The sequence below is a fragment of the Globicephala melas genome, chromosome 20, assembly GCF_963455315.2.
Source record: "Globicephala melas chromosome 20, mGloMel1.2, whole genome shotgun sequence".
NCBI classification, from domain to species: Eukaryota; Metazoa; Chordata; class Mammalia; order Artiodactyla; family Delphinidae; genus Globicephala; species Globicephala melas.
In genome coordinates this window covers 31,107,109-31,133,454 of record NC_083333.1, presented here as the reverse complement: position 1 = coordinate 31,133,454, position 26,346 = coordinate 31,107,109, and the positions used below count along the sequence as shown (strand labels likewise).

The 26,346-nt window shown below is 50.0% G+C and overlaps 1 protein-coding gene across 9 annotated transcripts in view; it reads left to right on the top strand.

Annotated features, from left to right (window-relative positions):
• RBFOX3 (RNA binding fox-1 homolog 3) overlaps window positions 1-26,346 on the top strand; it is a 447,315-nt gene that overhangs the window by 35,292 nt on the left and 385,677 nt on the right. The window contains exon 1 of one of the 9 annotated variants that reach the window (XM_060290526.1): window positions 18,892-19,310. The exons of 7 other annotated variants lie outside the window; for them this stretch is intronic. The gene's annotated coding sequence lies outside the window, so the exon portion shown is untranslated. Of the gene's footprint in view, window positions 1-18,891; window positions 19,311-21,184; window positions 21,334-26,346 lie in introns of those variants that run through there. One more of the 9 variants, XM_060290528.1, reaches the window with a different exon arrangement.

Below are 26,346 nucleotides of genomic sequence, written 5' to 3'. Positions count from 1 at the left end.
GGCAGGCGGACTCTCAACCACTGCGCCACCAGGGAAGCCCCAGAGGGAGGGTTTTTTGATGGGGCAAAGGTGGGAATTCAGCCTGCTTGTCCCCTGCATTGAGTGGACGGGGCTCTTGCATCTGCCCAGGCTTTGATGGGGAGGAATTGCCTGTTTTGAATACGGGGAGTGTGGCAGGGTCAGGCAGCCATGGGCATGGGGAGAAATGTTGAAAAAAAGAGCCCTTAACCCCAGGTTTTGCTGTAGTGGGAGGTAGGGAAGGCCTACAAAAGTTTTATACCATTATAAAGGAATAGGGCATTTGTACTTTGTGTACATACTTATTTGAAATATTAGAATTGGGAGTCCCAGTGCTGTTTCATGGCACTAAGACCAGATGAGGCCCTTGTGCTCCCTGTGTGTTTTGCCCTGTGTTGGGTCCTGGCTCCCGAGGGGCCCAGGTGGTACTGGGAGCATCCAAGCAGCCTTCTGGGGGCTTTTGTGCTATAGGTTTGGTCTGCAAACCATCTCTCTCTCTTTTTAAAAAATATTTATTTAAAAAGTAAATATTTTTATTTTTTAATAAAATAAAAAATGCGCTGGGTCTTAGTTGCGGCACGTGGTATCTTTGGTGCCGCATGCAGCATCTTTGTTGCAGCATGTGGGATCTACTTCCCTGGCCGGGGATTGAACCTGGGCCCCCTGCATTAGGAGTGTGGAGTCTTAGCCGCCGGATGACCAGGGAAGTCCCCAAACCATCTCTTAATAGAGAGTATGGAGGGGAAGGTCAGGCAAGTTCTTATATGTGAATTTCAAATGGATTTTCAAATTCTGAATTTCTTGAATTGGAAGAAAAGAAGCTTTTCTCAATTGACATGACTCAGCCAGCCCTGCCTTGGAGTGAGTCCAGAGCCCAGAGATGAAGTCCCCAGAGAGGACACTGTTGTCATCAACACAGGCGATGGCTTCCTCTGCCAGAGACTTGGGAATCCTTAAAGCAGTGGCCTCGTTTTATAAAGAAGGAAATGGAGGCACAGGCAAGCCAGGTAATTTGCCTAAGAAGAAGCTAAGCACACTGCAGGTAGCTCTTCCACTGCAGGGCAGATACCTGAACCTGTTTGGTAGGCTTCAAGGCACAAGCCATTTACCCCATGGTGATCTGCCAGGCGTCCCGTCTGTAGCAACTCTCTTGATGGTGCTCAGAGATCCATGGAATGGATGAACCATGGACACTGCATCTAAAGGATGGCAAGTAAGGCTTCTGCCACTGGGCTCAAGAGCAGCCCAAGGTCCCCATCCACAGGCAGCTCAGCATCTTGGCTGGGGTGGCCTGGAAGCCCTGTACAGCTCCACCTATGTTGGTGGAGTCCATCCATCCTAAGGAGAGATGCCCCCATGGCGTGGTGATTTTCAAGCAACATCGTGGTTGAAAGCGTGAAATGGAAGGTATGGGGTTTCAGGGTTTGGCTTTAGGATCTGGTGTAAACCTCAGCATTTCTCCTCTTTAAGGGTCCAAGGTGCATAGCACATGGATGGATGGGGGACTGGGGCCCACAATGATCCTTCCTGGTTCTCCGGCACACAGCTGAGAGTCCCATTGGAGTGCCGGGCAGTGCAGTGGAGGAAGGAGCTACTGGGGAAGACTGTCTGGCTGCTTCTTTTAGTGGACAAGTAGGTGATCCCAGACTCAGCATGCAAGGCTCAAATAGGGACTCTGACAGCCTTGTCAAATACCTTTGTTCAAAATGTTTATAATTGGTTGAACAACAAATGAGAGCTGATTAACAAGTGGATACAACATGGAGGGAGGTTTCTAGAGATGGGCTCTGTCGTCACGCTCTTCCTGCTCTTCATGGTGGTTGATGACTCAGACGGGACAGGTGGCAGAGTTATTAAACTTGAGGATGACGCGAAGCTGAGAGCAATGGTGAGTGCATTTTGTAGACAGACTCAGAATTTAAATATATCTCAGCAGTTAGAATGATAGGATGAATCTAGCAAGATACAATTTAGTAGGAATAAATTGAAAGCACTTTATTTGGGTCCAAATAGCCAAACTTTCCAAGCCTGTGATGGGTGAGACAGGGCTAGGTGGTGGCAAATATAATACTAAGTAAGCCACAGTGTGAGCCAACAGTGTGATAGGGTGGCATCAGAAATCCATAGGGGGTGGGACTTCCCTGGTGGTCCAGTGGTTAAGAATCCATCTTGCAATGCAAGGGATGCCGGTTCTATCCCTGGTCAGGGAACTAAGGTCCCACAACTAGAGAGAAGCCCGCATGCCACAACAAAGAGCCCGCGCGCCGAAACGAAAGATCCTGCATGCCGCAACTGACCCAATGCAGCCAAAAAATAAATAAATATTTAAAAAAATCCATAGGTGGTTTAAGTTGCATTAAAAGAAGTATTATTTCCAGCAGAAAGGAGGAGACCCTGCTCTATCCTTTCTCAGAGCACTGCTGGGGTGCTGTCTTCAGATCTCTATGCCTCATTTTAAAAAGGACTTTGAAGAGCCGAGTAAGCTTCCAAAATGAATTCCACAGACAAAAAAGTGATGTGCTAAACTTACTCTTTGCTACTTAAAAATATTTATTATTATTATAGTAAATATTTTCTCTTTGTAAAAAATAAAGCACAGCTAAGTGTAATGATGGGAACAAAAATTAGCCATAACCTTAATCTTCCCACCCAGAGGTAACTACTTTAATATTTTGGTTTATTTCTTACTAGTCTTTCAAAATATGCATTTAAAAATGAGATTAGGATGACATTTATATATAGTCTCTGTCTTGTTTTCATTCAAAATTATATGGTGAGCGTCATTCCACGTTTTAAAGCATCCACCAAAACCACAGTCTTTAGTGATTGCTGTCTAGTCTGTTGCATGGATGTCCCAAAAATTCGTAATTTGTTTCTTCCTTCCTTGCCTGTTGGCGGATTGGGTTGTTTCCAGTTTTTTTCCATGTTATAAATAATCCTGTGATTAACTTCCTTGTGTATAAATCTTGGTCTGTGCCTGTGATTATTTCTGTGAGATCAATTCCTAGAAGCAGAATTTTGGGTTCAAAGAACACAAACATTTGTAAGGCTCCTGAAACATTTTGCTAAGGGGTCCCCAGGAAGTTTGTTCCCTCATTAACACGTGCCCATCAGCTGTTGCGGGTGCCAGCGCGCAAGCTCGCCAACACGGCTGTTATCCTCAAAAGCGATCTTCCCCAATTCAGTAGGTGGAAATGTTATCGCGCCCGGCTTTCATTTGCGTTTCCTTGGTTGTCGTGAGAGGCTGAATTACCCTTTGGTCGTCCTGCCTCCTGTTTGGTGATGCCTGGTGGAGCGCACACCTTCCTCCCAGCATGGTGAACATGTCTTGGGGTTTCCTGAGAGTGGGGACTATGTCTCCTTCATCTGGCCCTAAGTTCATGGAGAAGGATGGCTGGATGAAAGAGAGAGTCAGGTTGGGGCCACCCAGCCAGGAACCAGAAGGGTTTGGACTGCACACGTGCAGGTGTGGGTCAGAATGAGAGCAGGAGCCAGCCTGCCTGGAGTAAATGCTGGTCATCACCCCTTACCTGGGTGACCTTGGGCAAGTTACCTCAAGGAAACCCTGGGTCCCCCATCTGCACTGGGGCCAAGCGTCATGCTGGTGGGGGCACAGAGACACGTGGAGTGTTAAGCGGGTGCTAGGCACAGGGTTAGTTCTCATTTAACCTTAGATGATTTTCTTTTGAGTATTGTTATTCCAATTTCCTTCCTCTATATGAGGAATTCTTCCGTGAACCATGACAGAACTCACTTCCTCAATTCTGTTCTCTGTTTCGCCCAACAAATATTTATTAGGTGCCTACTCTGTGACGGAGAGCATTGCACCGGACAAGCAGATAGAGAAAAGACACGCTCTGTGACCTAAATTCCAGGCCAGCAGGGGATTCAGACAGGCAGTTGAAGAACATATTGGTTTAATTCCAAAGAAGAAAAGTGCCAAAACAGAGCACACTTTGCAAAAGAGGACATATTCGATTCCTATTTTATGTGGAAAGAAAATTAATCACACTAGTAATTAAATCCATACCAATGTAAACAGCGTGACACTCCCTTTCCCATTTCATATTAACAGAGGCCTAAAAAAAATGTGAACATGCAGTGTTGGCAAGGTTGTGGTGAAACAGGTACTTCTTTAAATTGTGCCATGAAATCGTGTCCTCTGTAGGTCAAAGACATAAATATGCTGAGAAGTGGCCGTCTTCATTTTCAAATGAACAAGAGAGCTGACAGCAGCGGAATCCTGCCCTTTCCTTGCCTACAGAAGCATGGCCCTTTATTTCCTGCCTCATGGGCCGCAGTTTCTGATGGGGACAGTCTCAGCTCAACAGATGAGTCAGCCTTTGGCCTGTTCACCCTCTTCCTTCTCACTGAACATTTCTTGGAGAAGACCCGTTGACTACGTTCCCACATTCCAGAGCATCTTTCTATCATGGTGGTTTCTGTGGGCTATTGATCCCATTGGCTTGTTTTCTGAGATCCACTTCATTTCATATGTTCCTAAAGGGAACTTCAGGACAAGCGAGGTCCTCCTCGCTCCCCTTCATCACCTCCCTATGCTGCTCCCGCGGAGGCAGTGGGCGTGTGCTGGTTGGTATAGGGCCTCATCTTCAGGTCCTAATCTGAGCTGTGATTTCGCCAGGCAGGTGAGGAGGCTGGCATCCAGCAGAGCCATGCTCTGAAGAGGGGAAAATATGTAGTTCTACTGAGTGCTTGCTGCTGGAATACTGGGGTGGAGACAAGCCCCTTGGCTGGGCCAGTTCACCCACTGATCACGTCACCTGGTCCCTGATCCTTTTATCCAGTGTCTGGGAGGAGAAGAGTTGTGAATGGAAGGCAGTAGAGTTCTGGCCCTTCCCCGGCTCCACTCTCTCCAGCCACCTTGGACTTTATCCAGCGCCCCCAGACACCAAAGTGGCTGCAACAGCCGGGCAGTGCTTCGTGCTGGATGCGTATTTTCAGAAGCTGCGGGGGACGTCATGTGTATAAAATTAGCATTGCCTTGTTGGCCCCTTACAGACTAATTCAGAGTGAAATGTTTTAGCAATGGTGGGCTGATTCTATCAGGAGAACAAGAACTAATTAAATTCCCTCTGACCATCAAGCAGTAAATTATTTATATCCAGACAGATGCAATCTAATCTCCAGCATCCAGCTCAACCCAACACTCATCCTACTTGATTTTTCAAGGGGAGAGAAAGAAAACAGAAAAGACTCAAGTACTCGAGAGAGGAGACAGACATTAGAGAGACCTGTGGAACTCTGGCCTGAGAGGTGCTTGGCCTCCTCTGCCGATGGGGAAACTGAGGACGCAGGTGAGGGCTCAGGGCTTCTCATCTTGGTTCCCAGGAGCCGTGGCCTCCATGCCGTTCCTTACACATGGAAATTAAAAAAAAAAAAAAGGGAATTGACAAACTATTCTTTAACATGATCTCAACTGTTTGCAGGGAGAATTAATTTCACTAATGAATTTGCTAATGTGTGTCACAAAGACTTATTGATCTGCCCCTTGCTGGCCTTTGGTGGCCACTGAATGGCTGCCAGCTTGCATTCTGGGTAGAGTGATTAGCTTGGCTTCACGTGGTGGGATGTGCTGCCCACCGCGCGTCTCCTCTGTCCTCACTCATGATGGGAGCGTGTCTAGGAGACAACTTGGATTTCGTGGAACCAGTGCGTGGGAAACCCAGCGCCACCGCATCCCCATACCAGGAGACAACATCTTTGCACCAGTGCTGCTGGGTGCAGGTGGGGATGGGTGACTGGGCCCATCCTGGGCCTGAGTCCCCAAGCCTGTGCCCCTCCCTGGTGAGGAGATGGGGGCTGCCCCTGGGGTGCTGGTTGCTGGTCTGTGACGCCAGCCAGGACGTGGAGAAAACTCCTTTTGCAGTGCCTGAGTCAGTTGAGTTCAAGGTTATTTGCTTCCTGACCAGCTGGACTGTGCTGGCCCGTGCTGGACCCCAGGCTGTGCAGCGCTGAGCACTGTCACACACACACAGCACTTTTCAGCTTTGGTGGTGACCCTATTTGGGTGAAAAGGTGCTGACACAGTGGGCTCGTGGGCCTGGGGCCTCTGTAGCTGTCTCAGGACGCCTGGGTGGACCCTGTCTGTTTTCATGTGAATCAGCAGTGGCTGGCCCTGGTCTGCTCACCTTTGGGGTTGTCTGAGGCAGAGGAAAGCCTGGGGTTTTGGGAGACAAGGGGAAGGCTCATTCCTGGGAGCCAAGTGCCTGGCCAACTTGGCTTTGGTGAAGCCAGGCTCTCCTCCCAGCAGCTCCTTGGGTGACCCCACCACTGCCGCCCTGACACTTTTGGGCCCCTGAGCACGGTGGTGAACACAAGGCCCAAGTAGGTACGTGGAAAATGACCAAAAGGCCCTTTTCAGAGTAGTCACCTTAGGGGGTTCTAAACTTAGGCCCCAAACCCCTAAAGCACTTTGAGACACCTCTTTGGGAATTATAGTCATGGTCCAAGGTATATTTAATTATGGGAACATGACCCTTTGAGGGTGGAGCTGATTTGGGGAACAGCCAAGAGCCACCTGGGTCTGTCTGGTGGGGGCCTTGGTGCATAAGAGTCGGTGTCGGTCCAAGTCTTAGCTTCACCTTGGTCAAATATGTAGCCTAGGGCCAGTTACTTAATCCCAACTAGCCTCAGTTTCTCCATCTGTGAAATGGGATCAGTCATCCTCCATTGTAGGGCAGTTGGGTGGAGAAAATGAGCTGATGCAGTAAAGCCCTCAGCATAGTTCTAAGCTCAGTAAAGACCCCACTGTAGTCACTAAGCTGGCAATGCCATTGTGGATGGGAAAGACGGGGAGGCGTCACAATTTAAGACAACTGAGCAGCTTTTGTGCCAGGAGTGGCTGGCCCCGGCGGGGCTGATGTTGCTGTGGGCAGAACTGGCTGGCATCTTAGATTTGGAGATTGGTGTTAAAGCATGAGCCACCATGTGTTATGGTCACTTGATGTCCCTGGACACAGCAGGGGCCAGGTGGGTGGTCAGTAGTCGCTCATTAGCTGCCTGCTGTCCCTTGTAAACACAGTGATGTCCTCACAGTATTCTGGCCATGTCCTGGGGCTACAGTGGGAAGAAAGTGGCTTTGCTCTCCAAGCGTTCCACCAGAGGAGAGGGAGGGTGCTTCAGTCTTTGCGGGGTGGAGAATAAAGCATGAATACTCCACATGTGTTCACTGCTCTGTAGTTTACAAAGTACCGCTGTGTATATTATTTCATCTAATCCTCGCAAGAGCTGGGCAAGCCTTTCTCAGCCTCTTGGGTCTTCTTCAGCATCTCCCGTTCTTTGCTTAGGCTTAGAGACTCTCCAGTGATCCTTTCAGCCCAAGTCTCTTCTTCATTGGTCTCCTGGGGCTGGGATGGGGACTGATGGTGAGGGCACAGTCACCAGGAGCCTGATGTTCAAGGAATTGCTGAAGATGCAGCAGGGGGCCACTCCATCCATTCACTCATCACCTAACCATCCATTCATCTACCCTCCGTCCGTCCATCCATCCATCCGTCCATCCACCCACTATCTACCCCCCCATCCATATCTATCCCTCAATCATCTATCCATCCATTCATCCACCATCTACTCACCCACTCATCCACCATCCATATGTCATCCATCCATCCATCCATACTTCATCCACCATCCATCCATCCATCCATCCATCCATCCACCGTTCACCATCTACCCACCCATGCACCCATCCCTTCATTCATCCATTCTACAAATAATTACTAGGCATCTAATACATGCTGGATAGTATCTTAAGTATCAGAGTATCAGCAGTGAAAAAAACAAAGCACACAAAACTCCCTGTCCTCAAAGAGGTCACTTCCAGTAAGAACACAAACAATATGCTAGAGAGTAGAGGTCATCTGAGCTCCTGCCCATTTGAGACTTCGGGCAAACTGTTGGCTCCCAGGCCTGAGACCAGCCTTGCTGGTTCTCCTTGGGGTCTCATGGTAAGAGGCCCCAGCGTAGTCCAGCTGCTCTGCACAAGCCCCCTGCCCCCCGTAAATGCCTACTGAGTGGGGGCTGGTTGCATTTAAAGCTAATGCCCGTGTAGAGCCTGATTCAGCCTCTCAGGCTCAGTGGTCCTGCTCCATGATGCTGGCCCTCTGCACCCCTTCCCACCCACTGTATCCCCCCAGCTCACCCTGCTCTCTGTCGGCCCTTTGCCACTGCCTTTCTGTGTGGGGCCCAGCCCCAGCCTATGCACCCCCTCTTGTACTGCCCTCTCCCCCCTGCTCCCAGCGGGCCCACGCAGCCTCCGCACAGGGGGCCTGTGGGAATATGTGGTTAACTGGATGACTAACCCAGTCCCCACAAGGCAGCGTGAAATGGCTGCTCCAGTAAATTTCCAAATGTGTCCGGAGCTGATGACTTCGTTTTCCTCCCAAGCAATGAACGGGCTGAGCAGGGAGGCCCGGCACTGTTCAATCGGCTGAATCAACCTTCTAGACACGTTCCCACTGCAGCGTCTCAGCTCAGGTGCAAGCAGGCAGAGGGTTGGGGGGCAGGGCCTGATGAGATTCCTCTTAGGAAGAGTCTACCCCCCTGCAGCCCCGGTCCCCCACCCCGACCCTTCAACTGCTCCGTCCTGTGTCCACCCTCCCGACCTTCCAGAGTGTTCCCTCCTCCGGTCAACCCCAGGCAGCTGAATGATGGGTCTTTTTTTTTTTCTTTTACGCGGGACCTCTCACTGTTGTGGCCTCTCCCGTTGCGGGGCACAGGCTCCGGACACGCAGGCTCAGCGGCCATGGCTCACGGGCCCAGCCGCTCCGCGGCATGTGGGATCTTCCCAGGCCGGGGCACGAACCCACATGCCCTGCATCGGCAGGCGGACTCCCAACCACTGCGCCACCAGGGAAGCCCTGAGTGATGGGTCTTTAATGGGTTCTTGTGCGCAGGCTGGTAGTCCTCTTCCCTGAATCTGATCATCTGCCTGCTTCTGTTACTAGGGCCCCTCTGGGTGTGCGTTGCCTCGGGGAATGTCCCTGAGCAGCACACTCTCCACCTCCTCCCCACAAGAGCTGAAAACACAAATCACACCCCCTTATTGCATTCGAGCTTCTCAAGTACAGGACCTCTGGTCATCTGATGTGGCACCGTCCCTCCTTCCCGGATTTCCTCTGCTCAGCAAATATCTGTTTCAGGCTGGGTTTTCTTCTTCTTCTCTCTTAGATGAGTGTTTACAATTTTCCCTCAAGCTGAATCTCAGTGTATTTGGGAACCGCTTACCTTCCCTCCTCCCTTCTCAGTGTATTTGGGAACCGCTTACCTTCCCTCCCGGTCATTTCTGCCACCTCCCCATCCCCCCCCCGACACAAACTGCAGCGCCCGCCTGCCCGTCTCCCTGACACATCTTGCTCCTGACCTGCCTGCTGTCTTCCAGATCATTAGCTTGGATATTAAACAAGATTGGGTCCTTGCAATGGCCCGGGGGAACTCCCCTGAGACGCCCCCTCCTGCCCCACATGCTGGCCTCTGCCTTGGTCTTTGTTTATGGTTTACAAACCTCCCTTTGGCCTTGTGACTATGTTTATACTGGAGCCAACCTCGTTCAGTTTCGCAAAGACAGTTTCTTCAGACTCCTTTGAAAATGCTTCACCGATGGCCACTCATCTGGGGGTGTGTGTGTGACAGTGTGCTGGCGGCCAGCAGCTGAGACTCATCCCAGTGGTGTCTCGGCTCCCATAGGCCCTCAGGTGCTGTCCCTTAAGGAATGTCAGGAGGCCATGTGTGGCCGGACTCCTGTCTTCTCGGTGTTTGGAGGGTGGTCCCATTCAGCATTCCCTTAGGGGAGAGGAGAACAGACCACACAGTGGCTAAGAGCTTGGGCACCAGGGCCACACTGCCTGGGTTTGAACACCAGACCCATGGCTCACTCTCCGGTCCCAGTTTCCTAGGTGGGTTCTCCAAGGATGATGGAGACAGTCATGGAAAACCTCAGTTCTGGGCTTGGCGCAAAGTGAGCCCTCAATGCACAGCAGCCCCTGAGGACAGAAGGCCTTGGTTCCCTCCCCTTTACCATCCAGCTGCTCTGGTAGATTCTGTGCCTGCAGAAGGAAATGAATTTCCTAGGGAACTGCCACCTCAAGGCATTTATTTATGTGCTACATGCTTTTCAAATATTTTCCTATTTTGCCTTTTGTCAGTAAATATTTTGCCAGTCTTTTCTTTCTAGTTCATTTTTTTTTCGTGCTTACAAAGATGTTAAATAAGCATGCGTTTTTTAAAGTAGCCATTAATTTCATATCATCCCTAATTTGTATACTTAATTTCCTCTTTCCACCCGCTCTGGATGTGTTTACAACTCCTACTTCTGTCACTCATTTTTGTTAAACTTATCTTGTGCTGCCCTTGCATTTTCCCTCAGCCCTTACGTTGGGCAGCCCATGCTGTGCTCTCTCCCACCAACTTCACGTCCACCCTGGTCTTGCCCCCCTGCCTGGGCCCTGAGAGCAGTGCTCTGTGATGCCAAGTGGGGTGGCTCCTCCCTCCTCCCTGCAGCGAATGGAATTACTATCTGTTGTGCTTTGTGTGATGATGTCCCTCCTGTGTTCATCTCTTTGGGTTCTAAACTGGGGCCCCGCACAGGGTGAGTGCTCCGATGGTGTTCGGGGCAATGGCGGGGAGTAAGCAGGGATCAGAACATCCGTACCAATCTCAGTCTGGCCATAAACAGGTGTGAGACCTTGGACAAACCACTTGCCCTACTCTGGTCCTTGCTTTCCCCTTCTGTAAAACAGCGTGGTTGTGAATGGTCTTAAGAATCCTTTCCTGTTCTGAAATTTTATGATTTTCTATTCCTTCAACTCTGTGGGCATTTATTTTTCTTCCTAATGGGGCCTGTTTCTACTGTATGATGTTGGGTTTTGGTGGCATTGTGGTAACTGGAGGACTGGATGATACAATTGTTGTCACTTTCATCATCATCATCTCCACCACCATCTCCAGCATCACAATCATTATTACCACCACTAGCTCCTGAGTGCTTACCACAGGCCAGGCATTATGCTGGGTGTTTATTTCTATTATCCCATGTAATTTTTACAACAGTCCTGTGGGGGTATGGGTGTTTTTCTCCATTTTAGAGATGAAACCACTGAGGCACAGAAAAGTTCAATTATTTGCCTTGAGTCCCACAGCTACTAGTGGTAGATCTGGATTCATACCCAAACCTGTGCTCTAACAGGCTCATGGGCTCTCTCTGTTCCACACAGGCTGGTGTCCTTTGCTTTTTGTGATCAGCACTTAGGGGCACAGGCTTTGGGTTCATGAGTTCTGAATGATGTGACTTGGGGAAGTCCTTGACTGCTCCGAGCCCTGGTTTCCTCACTGTGAAAGGGGGAGAGCAAAACCCACCTCATGGAGTTGACTGAGGATGAGAGAAACTGATGTCCGTTGGGCATCTAGCACTGTGCCTGGCATAGAATAAATGCTCAAACGCGAGTTTTACAATTATCATCATAAAAATTTTTACCACTTCATGATGTTTTCCACATTTACTGATGACCTTTGATGTGTCAGACACTTGTGTTAAGTGCTAGACGTCCAGAGCTGCAGAGGAGTCTGACTCTGAGGAACCCAGTCCAATGGGGCAGACACACTGTCAACAAATACATCACAAGAGGGTCAGGCTCCCAGAGGGGTGTACGAAGCACCTACAATAAAGGACCAGCTGTGCCTGGCAGTGTTGAGGGTGAGGGGGGTAGAGAAAATTCACAGCCTTAAAAACTCAGTAAATGAGAGAGAATTAGAAATAAATGAATTAAGTATATGACTCGGAAAATGGACAAAAGAATGATAAACTGAAGGAAAGCAGAAAGAAGGCATTAGTGATGTTAATAGATAATGAATAGGAGTCACAAAATGGAAAATGGGCCTGATAAATAAAAAGCTGGTTTTTAAAGCAGTGAATAGCTGAACTACTAGCTAGCGCAGGCACGGTTAAGGGGAAGAAGGCATAAGAAATACAACATAAGAAATAAGAGAGAAATATAATTTACCCAAACTGACCAATTGCATGGAAGATAGAAAGTTTTTAAGCTACTCCCACACAAAGGAGGAAGTCTGGACGGTTCCATGGGGGAATTTAAACCAAACCTTTAAAGAGCAGGTACTTCCAATGCTTATCAAACTGTACAACAGCAAACAAAAAGAAGAAAAACATCCACATAATTTTCTTTTTATTTATTTATTTGGTTGCACTGGGTCTTAGTTGCAGCAGGCGGGCTCCTTAGTTGTGGCATGTGAACTCTTAGTTGCAGCATGCATGTGGGATCTAGTTCCCTGACCAGGGATTGAACCTGGGCACCCTGCATTGGAAGCATGGAGTCTTATCCACTGTGCCACCAGGGAAGTCCCCACATAATTTTCTTAAATAGAGGATAACAATGTTTCTTAATCCGACAAAGACTGTACAAAAATAAAACTATAGGCCATTCTTACTTATGAATATTGATGCAAAATTTTAAATATTAGAAAGTAGGATTCAAGCATTACGTTAACAAGCATTACGTTAAAATAATAATACCCTATGTCCATTTGGAGTTTATTCCAGGAGTGCAAGAATGGTTCAATATTAAGAAATCTATTTATATAATCCATTATATTAATCAATATAAAAAGAATTATCACATGATTATCTTTTTTGATACTGAAAAGACATTTGAGAAAAGTCAATATCCGTTCTTGATAAACACTCAATAAAAATAGGTATTGATAGATACTTCCTTAACATGACCATATGTAGTCATGTCCAAAATCCATTCTTTTTCTTAATGTGGAAACACTAACATAAGAACAAAGCAAGGATGCCTGTTATCACTAACTACTATTTCATATGGTAGCAGAAGCATCAGCCAATGCAATCAGACAAGAGAAATAAATGAGAAGAGTGAATATTAGAAAGTAGGGAATAAAAATATTACTCTTTTGTAGATGATACAATTGTATACTAGGAAAATCTTAGAGAATCAATGAAAAACTACTACAGTCAACAACAAGATAATCATCATTAGCATCATCTAAGGGCTTATTAGAATTACAGATGTCTGAGTCCCACCCTAGACCTGCTGAATTTCAGCATCTGCATTTTAACAAGATTTTGGGTGCTTCGTATGGACATTAAACTTCCCATCTTATTCAGCAGAAATCTAAGGCTGGAGGAAAACGGAGCTGCCCTGCTCATGTTGGTATCAGTTTCTCAAAAAGTCACCCTTCCCAACTGCCCTCAGGTAGTGCATATTCCAAACAGCCACTCAGGGAGGATCAGCATATACAAAGGTGTGTTGGAAAACTCTAGAACAGTGCTGTCCAATATGGTAGCCACGAGCTGCATGTGACTATTTAAATAAAACTAAGTATTCAGTTGCTCAGCTGCGCTAGCCACATTTCAAGTACTCAGTAGCCACATATGGCCAGCAGCTACCATATTGGAGGGCACAGGTGTAGAATATTCTCATCATCCCAGAAAGTTCTAATGGGCAGCACTGATCTGGACTATATCAGGTGCTAGATTTTGAGAACTTTCGAATTGCGAAGTCATGTTCTCAATGCTCTGGATTCTGAGCTCCATTTGCTTCCTTTTATGTCAACAGAGCATTATCCACCTATCCATCTGTGGGTCTGGTCCATCCATCCATCCATCCATCCATCCATCCATCCATCCATCCATCCGTCCATCCATCCACTTAAATCATTCAGTCATTCCACAGATGGTATTGGCATATAGTGCTATTTCAATAAGTATGAAGTCCTCAGCCCAAAGCTGGGTGCTGGACACGTATGTGCCATGCTTCCCTGCCATGAGCATGTGGACTTGCATTTGGAACTTTCTCCCCCGATCTCTGGGACCCTGTTTTACTCTATTAGTTTAGCTTTACTTGCATCGTATCCACTCAGTTCCATCAATCCTCCCTTCCCCACTGGTTCATGAGCTGGCTCCTATGGAAGAGATCTGGCTCCATGAAGTCACCCCTTTTATGAGAGTTTGTCCTACTGTTCAAGCATTCATGGGGATGCTTCTGGGTGTGGGGGGTGCCTTCTGACCCTCTTGTTTTCCTGGTTCCAGACCCCTTCATTCCAAGCACCCTGTGCCTGACCTCTCATACACATGGGGTATTTAGCTTCCTAAGCCTAACTAGGCCCTGGCTGGGGGGAGGCCTGTCTCTGACCTGTTGTTCTGGTGTAGACTTTTCCTAGTGTAGACCCCAGAAGAGAGAAAGAAGAAGGATTTGAGGAGGGGATACAGGAGTGCTCTCAGTGGGTGCCCAGCAGGGACAGTCCATGTGCCTTTGTTGTGCCCTTGGAGGCTGCTTTCCCACAGTTTTGGGTTTTTTTGGTGTGTGTTCTTCCCAGAACACTGGGACTTTTTAGGTAAACTGCTTCATCTGTCATGTCTCTGAGCCTGGAAAATTCTTACTTTTTATGATGATTCAACTCTTCTTATTTTAAAGTTAGCTCTGCCAGGCAGAGGCTTGTGCCCACAGCTGTGGGGACTTCTCAGCTGTGATATTGGGCCACATGGTGAAGGAATATTCATGTTGTCCCCTCTCCCTTCCTCTCCCTCCTGAGGGACAGGGATGTGGAATGCGAGCAGGAATCTGCTTTCTGTTTCCTTTCTCTGTTTCATCCTCCCCTGGGGGCTCCTGTCCCTCAGCAGCACAGGAAAGCCTCAGGCCTGCTCTGCCGAGCCCCCCTCATCTCCCTGGGGTGTCCTCCAAAGCCTCCTTCTGGGCTGGAGGCAGGAGTCACTGCCCCGTCTCAACACAGACACAAACCATTGCCCTGATCTCCTTAAAGAGTCTTCTGGTTACTCTAACACTGGTGTCAGATAGATCATTCTCGAGTCTTCACAGAAACCTGAGCTCTGCCTGCCTCAGAGCTGCAGTTGCCTGTAACTTCTGTTGAGCTGCATCCCTGCCTGTCTCCAGTGGAAAAGGGGGAAACTATCTGCTCATTCCCAGGGCTGTCTGGGGCTCCCCCTGCCCTGGAGGAGTGGGTGACAGCCAGCTCGACAGCTGTGCTTCTTCATCGCAGGCTCCCACCTGGAGGCTGAGCCCCGTCTACCTCCATGTCGTTCCACAGCCTCCCTTAGGACTTTTAAAATAAGACAAGCTCCTGCGTGGTAGAGCCCAGAGATCCTGGTGAAAACCCGAGGCTTTGTTTTTTCTTGCTCACCAGCAGCCTTTCCTTAGCCTTCGTGGAAAGCAGGCAAAGGCTGGCTGGGTTAAAATTGGCGTCAGTTCTGATCTGGGGACAAGGGACCTCGGGCAGTGCATCTCCCCATCCTGAGCCTCAGTTTTTCCATCTGCAAAACAGCGATAATAATCATACCACCTCACGGCTTGGAGGAAAGAAAGAAACGAGATCATGCAAACAGAGTGCTCCTACAGTCAACCACATCGGTTCCTGCAATAATGATTGTCCCCAGTGGGCTAATGAGGGCTCTTGCTAGTTCACAGGGTTTTTATGAGGATAAAATGAAATGCAACAAGGAAGCATTTCTATATTCATTTCACAAATATTTATTGAGCACCTACTGCGTGCCACGCCCTGACATAGGCACTGGGACTGAAGAGATGCCCAAAGATGTATAAAAGCTGCAGATGTGAACAGGCTACATTCTCAGGTTTAGAGAAGTCCTGTGGAGGAAAAATGCCATGCCAAAGAAGCTGCGTGTCCCCTACTTCACAGAGGAGAATGGAGGCCCAGGGAGCTGAAGCCTGGGGATGGGGGGCAGATCCAAGCAGACCCCTTCTCCAGGAGCTGGTGCTGTTTAACAAGCACGTTTCTGTTGGATTGGTCTGTACCACCATCCCAGGTACACCTGTGGCTCTGGGGGTGGTGACAGAGCCATGTCACAGGGCTGTGCTGGCCCTTCAGAGAGGGAAGGGAACCGCTGCCTCCCCCCACCCCTGGCAAGATGCCTGCTTGGACTTTTGAGCTCCGAGAATCTCAAATGCAAGCTGGTCCTTCTTTTCTGGGAGAGTGTGGGAGAGAGAGAGGGGAGCAGTGGGTGAGGGTGGGGGCTAAGTGTGTCTCTGGGAGTGGGCATCCTCAGACCCAGGACCCAGCACTATGGCTGCATCTAGGACGGCCTCTGGAACGACACCTGCTCTGAGCCAGGCTGGATCTTCTGGGGTCGATTCCTGGGGCCCGCCCAGAGCTGGGAGCACCCTGTGCACCCATTCCTTTATGGCAGGGGTGGCCCACTCTACCATGCGGGTAGTGGCCGCCAGCCCTGTGCGACACTCTGCCTGGGAATTTGATTTTTCCCTAAGGAATTTCCTGACTAGCTCCAGGCCGTTCAGACCACAGTGAGTGAGGAGGGAAGCTGGTTTTCCTCCAGGGTTGTGGGGAGGCAGCCACCCCATGGCAAAGGGGGCATTCACCCCCTGAATGAATTATCGGCCAAGGGGAGTGTGGGAAAAGATCAGGGTCCTTCGCCACAGGTCAGGGGACGTGGAGTGCTTGGAATCTGCACACATGAGCGTGTTTGGGTGCAGCCGGACACTCAGGCCTGTTCTAGGGGGAGCACCGTGGTGGAGCACCCCCACCCCCCACTATTCCCTGAACCTCCCTGGAGCCTCCTGTCCCATCTCTCCTTTGCCTTTCTCTGTTGGCCTCATGTGTGCTGTCGGTGCTGGACAAGCAGCTGCTCGACTGGAATAAAAAGACGTCTCTCTCTTTTTCACTGAGCGGAGGTTCTCTGAAAATGCAGCATGCGCATTTCCTGCCTGTGCTCCAGATTTGTTTTGGCAAGTGGACCCCCATTCTGAGGAGAGAGTGGGTGAGAGAGCTTGTCTGGGGACTTGCTCCTGGGGTCCCATGCCTGGTTCTCCCCTGCCCTCCTCCTGCAGGCAGCAGATTTTTAATAGAAAAGGGAAAACGAGTGATGTGGGCCCTCCAGATTCTGTGACCTCTGAGCCACTGGGCAGCGGGAATGCTCCTTTTCCTGTTCTGTCATCATTCTGTGCTGTTCTCCATCGTGGCAATGGTTTGCCTGTGAGGGTCTCCCTGGTGGGAGGGCAGTGCCCAACATCCAGCTTCCATTTTCAGCTCTGAGCGGGATGCCTGCCACGTACTGAACCTTAACTATGAGGACAGGATGGCTGGGAGCGCCAGCAGGGAAGTAAGGGATGCCTGGCTCTTCGTGCACCTACTCGGACAAGCCATCAGTCATCCCTCTTTAGAAAGCTTGCTCTTTGGGTGCTGGGTATCGAGGGCTTGGAGCAGAGATTGGATGAGCTCAGGTTGCAGACAGGACCACACTGGCAGTTGTGAGACCTTGGTGACAACATTTCACCTGATGGAGCCTGTTTGTCCAGCCTTGTGGCTGAGAGGGGGAGACTCTGTGAAAGACCCAGTAGGTCCTCCATAAACGTGCCTTTCCAGGGCTGAATCCCTCTGTTTTGACAGGAAAGAAGCCTGGGGTTTGGGCTTTTCCCTGCCATACTTAGAATTGTCCATGAAGGATTCACACACTCATGGCTCAGCAGTGGCGACAGGTGGGAATTTAGATCCGGGGAGATGAGAGCCTCCTGAGATCCAGACAGCAGCCGTGACCTTCCTGGACCCACCTGTAGCCTCTTGAAGACTATTTGCTTTAAATATGTTGTTATGCACATCTGTAAATTGTATCCCACACATTTGGGATTTATCTAGGTTGTAACATGATGGTTTTTGCATGTAGTATACACTCATGTGCACGCGCACACACACACACACACAGAGTTAACTATATAGGAATAATCAAAGGGGAGCCTTCCATGCCCACTAAGACCCTCCAAAGACAGTGCAGTAAGCCGAGTGAGTGAGAGGGGGAGTGAGTGTGCGCCCAGACGCTGAGCCAGACGGACTCTTCGCTGCATCCGGGTGTGGGCATCCAGACCAGGGCAGTGAGGACACGGAGAAGCTGAGAACACACAGAAAAGGGAACCACAGTCTCAACTGTGAGGTGGAATTGGATAACGGGAAGTGGATTAGACAGAGTCTCCTGGGGAAGAATTACGGATTTCCCTCTTGCTTTCATGGAAGCGTTTGGAAGGGAAGGCAGCCATTTAGTGCTTGGCTGGCTGGAAGGACACAGGAACCCTGGCTCCCTCACTGCCTTGAGGTTGAGGTAGGAGTGGGGAGACGTGTGTCTCCCATGATGTCTCCCATCATGTCAGGGTTCCAACGATGTAGATCTTGGCCTCTTGATCCAAAACCAAACACGGCCCCTCCTCTGTTCCATTAGATGTGCTCCTTTGTAAGGAGGGGAGTGAGGACGAGGGCAGGGGAAACTGGGGCCCCAGATGCCACTTCCTGGTACTGAATTCTAATACCCTTCCCCCACACAAATGCTGTAGGAGCGCTGGGAGCCTGTGCTCGCACCTCTGTGGAGTTCTCTCCTTTCTTTTTTAAAAATAAGAAATATCAAAGATGATTTCAGCAATGGAGATGAAAAGGCAGAGCAGCCCTCGTCTGCTCCCTCCCTGCGTTCCGCCGCCCCCCCGCCCCCCCCTCCCCCAGGATTCGTTACTGTTTTTCTAGAACAAGAAGGAAAGAGTTTTATTTGTAGGAGAGTTTTTCTTGCCCTTAATGATGTGGTGGGCGACAGTGGTAGCATGTTTTTATTTTATGTTATTTTTTATCCCCTGCTGCTTTGGGGGAGGGTGACAGTGTTTGAGTTTGGGGTGCGGTGTGTGGGGGACGGTGTTCCCTTGGAGAGGAGCGAGCGGTGCGAGCAGATGTTCCACCCCCGTGTCTAGAAGGTGGGGGGACTGGGAGGACGGCGCTGCTCGTGGGTGGGGAAGGACCCAAGTTATGTAAGAGCATCGAGGGGGTGGCTTGGGGACGCAGACAGAGCCTGAGGATGCAGGCAGACACCCTTACAGGGGCCGTCAGGGAAGGCGGCCGGGCGCTATCTGCTGGGGGCCTGGCGGCCGTATCGTGGCAGGCGCGGTGCCCGCGGGTGGTTCTCAGGGTGTCAGGTCGGCAGGGCAGGCGGGAGGCCTGGAAGGTGGAGGAGCTCCGGTAGGAGGAGCAAACTTCTTGAAGCCTGGGGAGGACTCGTTCTCTCTTTGCTCTTTCCCTCCCCTCTCTCCTCTTCGTTCCTGCTCCCCTTTCTCCAAATCAGTTCCCCAGCAACCGAGGAGACAGACCTCTTCATTTCCCGCGTTTCCTCGAGGTCTCCTTCCCCCAGCACCAGTCATCACCACGTGACAACAGAGCAGCACACGTCCTGAGCTTTACAGCATCCCAGGGGCCGACGCTGGTGCTTTTTCCTGGTACAGGTAGGGCCCCGCCTGACCCACAAGGAGGGACAAAAACCTGAGCAGGTGATGTTGAAACAGCGAGTGACTGGGGTTGGGTCCAGGCACCACCGCCAACTGGCCACTGATGCAGTATCCTCAAACCTGCTTGTGGGGCCGCTGTGAGGATGACAGCCAGGCCGCTGTGGACCTGACCCCAACCTCAGCAGGCAGGAAGGAGCCCGTCAATGCCGAGGGCGGGGGTCTGGGTGGGTGTTTGGGTACATCTGTCCCATAGTGTCTTCAGCAAGCTTCTTGGCACTCCAGCTACCTCTGTGCCCCTTTCTGTGGACACTGGCTGTGTCTTTGCTGGTCAGTCAGTCGCTCTGCATTTTCACTGGGTGGGAGCCGGGAATCACACCGTGCTGTGGAATTCCAGCTCTGTCTGCACTAATGAGCTGATGGGCTTGGTACCTAAGGCCACGAGGCTGAGGCCAGTGCGAGCTCGGCATGCTTAATCTTCACAGCTTGTTTTATCTTCGTTGGTTGGTATTTATCTATCTGCTTGTTTGTTTATGTTTTTCCCTTGGAGGCCCTGGGAAAGGAGGGAACATGCAGAGGCAGGAGGGTCTTGGTTTCGCGCCATGTTGAGCTGCCCCTTTTGGCCGAAGGCTGCCCAAAGTGCAAAGTAGGGGAATCCTGTGCCTGTTTGGTTCTAAGTGGTTTCTCTTTGTCAGGACGGGATATTCTGCCCTTAGAGGTTGATAAACATTGATGTTTCAGCTCCCTGATGGTTGTTGACTCACTGTGTGATTCTGCAGCAACCCCATCACAGCCTCTGCTATCGATGGGATGTCGCAGTGATGACAGGACTTGCCTCTCAGAGCTATGCAGAGGATGTAGCAGTACGTCCCCTGCAGAGTTCTTCGTTCTTGACACAGAAGATGCCCGAGGAGTCATGGGGGTGGTGATTTTTCATTATGGTCTCATTGCGGTTTTGGAAAGTCACTAATCATGAAGGTTGTAAACATGCCTTTCTGAGCAATGGGCATATTTCCCTGCACCGGTCGGCAGCCACATGCAGCTGCATGGTTGACTTTTAGGCTTGGGGTTGTTTGTAAGTGAGACGATTGTGACACGAAGGAGTTCTGTGCTGGCGTCGCCTGAGAGGGAAGCCACTAGCCCGTGGCCTGTCCGGGTGGAGATGGGCTGTGGGTGTAGAATGCACACCGGATTTCAAAGACGCAGCGTGCTGAGAAAGCATGTGAATCATCTCGTTAGTAATTTCTTATGTGGATCACATATTGACATGATAATATTTTGGATATATTGGGTTACATAAAATATATTATTAAAATTAATTTCACCCACTTAAAACATTTTTTTAATGTGGCTGCTAGAACGTGTAATGACCCTTGTGGCTGGCATGATATTTCTGTGGGGCAGGCTGATGTAAGACCCCCCCCCCCCCGCCCACACCCCACCCACACGGATGAGCTGGATCCCTCCTGATCTCTCAGAGCCTTTATATCCTTATCTGTGAAGAGGGAGATTCCGCCAGAAGGTGCCCCAGGACTGACATTCCAGGAGTCGATGACCTTTTCCTTCCCCTGTTGACAGCACCAGGGAGCCCCTTAGCGAGGCTGAAAAGGGGACCTCAGGAAGTCTAAAGCGCTGCCTTTGAGAGAGGTCCCGGAGCTGTGTAACTCCAAGTTCTTCCCAGCTACGCACCACTGGGGTTTTCGGGAGACACCCTCCAGCTTTGTAAATATGCATTAAAAAAATAAAAATAAATCCATTATTTTGTCAACCTTCACAACAACCGAGCTTCCACAACGCCTCTCACACGGAGGTTCCAGAGCATAGCACGGTAAACAGTGCACCGGAAAAAAAACAAAACTGCACGCTTGGAGAGTTCGAAGGCAGCAGAGAACTTGTTTTCGCTTCTGGCAAAAGAAATGCTAAGGTGAAGGCTGGGCAACCGGTATGTGGGGACCCTGGAGGAGACCCCGTGGGCATGGAGGTGCCACATCTGCCCCCCAAGCTGGGGCCACGCTAACATCAGGTAACTGATATGGAAGCAAAAGAACTGAGAGGAATTTCTGGAAAGGAGGGAAGAAAGGTTAGCGATGAGAACCAGAAGGGCTAAGATAACCCGGAGTTTTACTGCAGAAGCTACTGCAGCGAGGTGGTCTCTGGAAGCCGGGGCAGACTCTGAAGAACTGACCTCTGGGCCTGGGGCTCTGGGGGCAGATGTTCTGCACCAGTGTGCAGAGCTGCAGTGCTCCTTGTCTCGGGGAAAACCCATGTTCCCTCTGCCCATCCTGGCCTTGGTCACCCAGGGCACCAAGAAGAGAGATGCTGCCCAGAGGGCTACACAGACCCGGCACCTCTGGCGTTGTGCACGCAGCGCGGGAGGCATGTCAGACGTCCCTCTTATTTTTATTTTCCATTTTTGACATTGTCCTTCGGTTCCTCCTCCACGCTCCCCATTAAGCTGTTAAATCACTCCATTTATTTAGTGCGAGTGTTTCTGAGAGCTCATTTTTATCTTGGTGAAAACCAGGCTTGCTCATGGGCATATAATGAAATTGCATAAATATACCCTTAGCTTGGAATCTAATTTATTTTTCCTGTTCATTATGGGGTAGAAGGCCATTATGAAATGTATAACTTTTTTTTTCCAGTGCTGGAATTGAAAGGCTGGGGCTTGGGCTCTTTTTATTCTGATGATTTCGTCCTGATTCAATTTAAAGCTGGTTAGAGCTCAAATACTGGAGCGTAATTGACAAAGATCAGTGTGGGTTGTAATGCTAATGTCGCGTCTGCGGCTTCCTCAGCTCGACACGATGGACAGCGGGTTAAGCAGCGATTCCATCAGGATACCTGGGCCTGCAGAGCCTCCTGGGGCTCAAGGAGAGGGCCGAGGACTTTCCTGTGGCTAGCGGTCACATTCTCTGCTTTGGGCAAGGGTGGGCTAGTGGCATACTCTGGAACAGGAGGGCTGGGGACACGTCTGACCTTAAACCCAGAAGGCTTAGAAATCCCTTCAAGAACATCTGCCCAGCCTCTGCTTGTACACGTGAGGAGTTTGAGCAGCCTGCAAGCTGGCCAAGGTTGCCCCGGCTCCAGACTCCCCGTCCTCAGCCCTGGGTCTCCTCGCCCTGACAGCAAGTGAATAATGTGGAATGAGATGCAAATATAGCCTTTGGAAGCATCGGCTTAGTCCACTGTGTATGAGGTTCATGCATTGTGTGTTCAGTGCTGGGAGAGGGGGGACAGAAGGCGGACCTGGCAGATAGAGCAGGTTCCAAGATGCCCACCATGGCTAAGAAGTTGGGGGGCATGACCCAGCAAAGCAACTGGCTGGAAGCTGAATGCCACACACCTTGAAGAGAGGCACCATCCTCCCTCCAGGGCATGCCTGTTCCTCTGTTAATTGGCTTCCCCCAGTTTGCTGACTGTTTTCTGTGTGCCCAGCACTGCTGGGCTTGGACACAGAATGGGAAAGGCACAGATGCTGCTCTAGGAGACTTGACGTGACATCCTGACTCTCAAGTAAGAGCCGTGACGAACATCAGTGCGTGCAAGTCAGAGGATGCTCTTTTGGAGGGTGACGAGTGATGATCAAAACATGTGAGTGTGTGTGCATGTGCGTGTGATCACTGGGAGAAAAAAATATCGTCATGGCTATGACAGGTTTTTACAGGGAGCTAGAAGAAATGGATTTAAATTAGAGTTGCAGAGGTCTTCCTTTTCCCTCCCCCTGTAACTAGGGTTGCTAGATAAAACCCGGGATGCCCAGTTAAATTTGAATTTCAGATGAAAAACGAAGAATTTTTTTGTGCAAGTATGTGCCAGATATTGCATGGGACATACTTATATTTTTTTTAAAAAAATGTTGTTTATCTGAAATTCAAACTTATCCAAAGATCCAGTGTTTTTATTTGCTAAATCTGGCAATCCCACCTATAACAGCAGGGGAGGTAAAAAGGCTTCATTTCGAAATCATTTCCATAGTCATTAAAAAAATGCAGTCACATGAGTTATAAAAGTCATTATTTATTTATTGTATTAGGTCTTCCAAGACAGAAGTGTCTAAAGTGAGACGATTAGTCTCCTTTGTTCCTCCCCAGATCCAGCTCTCCGGGGTGACTTCTGACTTCTGCTAACAGTTGGAAGTGTCCCCTCCCCAAATCTCCCCTTTGCTCATACTGACCCACCCATGTGCATATGCTATGTATTTTCCCAGTACTTTCTGCTTTTTTGGAGAAAATCCCCAAAGTAGAGTTATTGGGGCCAAGGGCATGTATATGTTAAATTTTAATAACTACAGCTGGATTGCTTTACAAAGTTGAAAGTATTTACAGATCTCTCCACACCATGTGAGAATCCTTTATCTTACATCCATACCAGTATCAGTTATTATTATTTCTTAAAGTACTTGCCAGTCTAAGGTACAAAATATCATTTTAACTTACATTTCCTCAACTTTAGGAAGGTTCATTATCTTTTTCTGTGTTTATTGCTCATTTGCATTTGACTTCTGTGAACTATCTGTTCATGTGCTTTGTCTGTGTTTCCATGGAGTCTTTTTTCTTTATTCATTCCAGGGTGCTCTTTACATATGGGCCACTCTCAGACTTTGACTATTACATGCAGTCTTGGAGTTGCTTCTGGACCAGCTGTGTTAAACCATCACCTGATCTCGAAGCCTTAGACCTGAGCTTCTCATGGTGGTGGCCTTCTGGGTCTAATGACAATGGTAGACATCCAGCCCCACATGGGTGCCTAAGGTCTTCTGATCTTTTTGTCTGAAACTCCTGGGTTTAAAGGAATCGTGTGTGGCTCGAGAGCCTCAGTTAGTGCTTCACTGCCCTGGTACTGCCCCAAAGACAGCCGGAAGCCCTGGATGGCTTTCAACCCCCCCCCCCCGCTTTATTATCCTGCTTTCTCTGCACGCACAGGAAGCTCTGCTCCAGTGGAGGGAACTGAGCGTTGGGAGGCAGCACTGAGGGTGTCCTGCTCTGATCGTGGGCATCTCCTCAATAGCCACATTCAGCATGTAATTCCACAGGGAGGCATCTCAGGGGCTGCAAGGTGGAAGGGGGAAAGATGGGAAGTCTCCAGTTACCCCAGTCCACTTCAGCCATTAACTCATTCACTAATTCATTCATTCATTCAACAAGACTTTGTCAAGCTCCAGGTAAACACACAGGACCTGACCCTGCTGTCAGCCTCTGGGAGAGAAGTCATCACACGATCACACAGATTTTATCAACAGACTGGCTGGGACCAGCTCTTCTTCCATCTGTCTCCCACACTGGGGGCCCGATAGCCCGACCTCGGGTGAGGGGCTGTCCCCATCCCCATCCCACACCCTCAGCCGGGATCCAGAGTCCCTGAACCTTGCCTCTCCAGCACTCTCAGCCTTATGCCCACAGCACCCTGTGCATGTTTGGGGAGAAGCATCTCCTCGGGGCATTTGTGGTCGGTTCTGTGTCTTGCTTTAGGAGAGTCAGTGGCCAACGGGGCTGGCTCAGCTGGGGTGTGCATGGATGCACACCCATGACAGGTGGGCCCTTGAAGCTACCAGGAGACTTGGAGAGGCAGGGTGGGTGGGGATGGGCCTGCTGCCGTGCTCCACTTATTCAAAGGTCTGTCGTGGTGGAGGAGGAAGTAGGTTTGTCCCTTTGTGTTCAAAGGTAGAAAAAGGATGTGTGGGTGTAAGCTCTAGAGAGACAGAATTTGGTTCTGTCTGAGAGATGCGAGCATCAGCAGGACTCAGGAGGCCGTGAGGACTCCGCCCTGGGGCACTGGAGCGGAGGCCGGCTGGCCTGTGGGTGATGGAGGGGTGTGGGGAGACAACCCTGGCACTGGTGTAAGTGCCTGTCCACCCTTCACCTGCCAGGAGAGACCTACTCTGTGCACTGCTTTGTGTCCCCATACGTCCAAGTCCTAATTCCGGGGGCCTGTGAATGAGATCTTATTTGGAAAATAGGTCTTTGTAGATTTAATCATGTTAAGATGAGGTCATACTGGGGTAGGGTGGGCCCTAAATCCAGAGACTGGCGTCCTTATAAGAAGAGGAGAGGACATACGAAGATAGACAGCCACGTAAGGGCAGAGGCAGGAATTGGAGTAATGCATCATAAGCCATTCCAGAGCGCATAGCGCTGCCGACACCTTAGTTTCGGGCTTTTGGCCTCCAGAGCTGTTCAAGAATAAAATTGGTGTTGTTTTAAGCCGCTTAGTTTGTTACGGCGGCCCTAGGAGACAAAGACATCTGCCAAGCAGGTCAATGTCCCACCTTCTGGGTCCCTTAGGGGATGGAGAAGACAACAGGGGACTCTCTGTGCAAAGTGCTAGGCTGGGTGTGGCCCCAGGAGCCCACGGCTGGCTCCTCTTAGAGTCTTTGGTGCCTCATTCAGCAGGAAGAAGCCAATGGCTGGCAGCCCGAGAGTCAAGGGAAGCCTGGCTTGTCCATCTGTCCATCAGCACAATGGCACACCTTTGACAGAACTGATGTGGCCACAAGCACATGCTTATTGAGCTACACTTAAGCAGGGCCCCTCGGCTGGCAAATTTCCAGGATGTGGTGGTGCATTTTACTGGAACGCACATGTATGTTACTGGTGTTGCCAGGACTATGTGGCACAAGACAAGGATGTGAGTTGGGTGGTGATTAGTATAATGGGGATTCTGGGGTCAAACTGTCAGGCCAAGGGGATGGTAACTTTTCCTCCCTGTCCCCCTGTGGGGTCTCTGAATTCTAGCCATGCATGGAAGTGGGAAGGGCGAGGAGAGAAAGTCTCTCGGTGCGTAGGAAGCTGTGGAGGGAGGCACTGTGGAGACGGACCTTCAGCGGCTACTACTCACAGGCAGAGGGGGCTGGGCTCTTTGAGTGGTCTGCATGAAGGGAACCAGCCCCTTCCCCAGAGGCTGGCTTGTGATTGGGGGCTCAACTGCTCCCAGTAGAAGAGGGGCCCCTCCTACTGCCTGGCGGACTCACTGTCCGTGTGGACTCTTCCAACTCTGCTCAGCCAGTGGCCCCACAAATGCAAATCCTGCAGGCCTC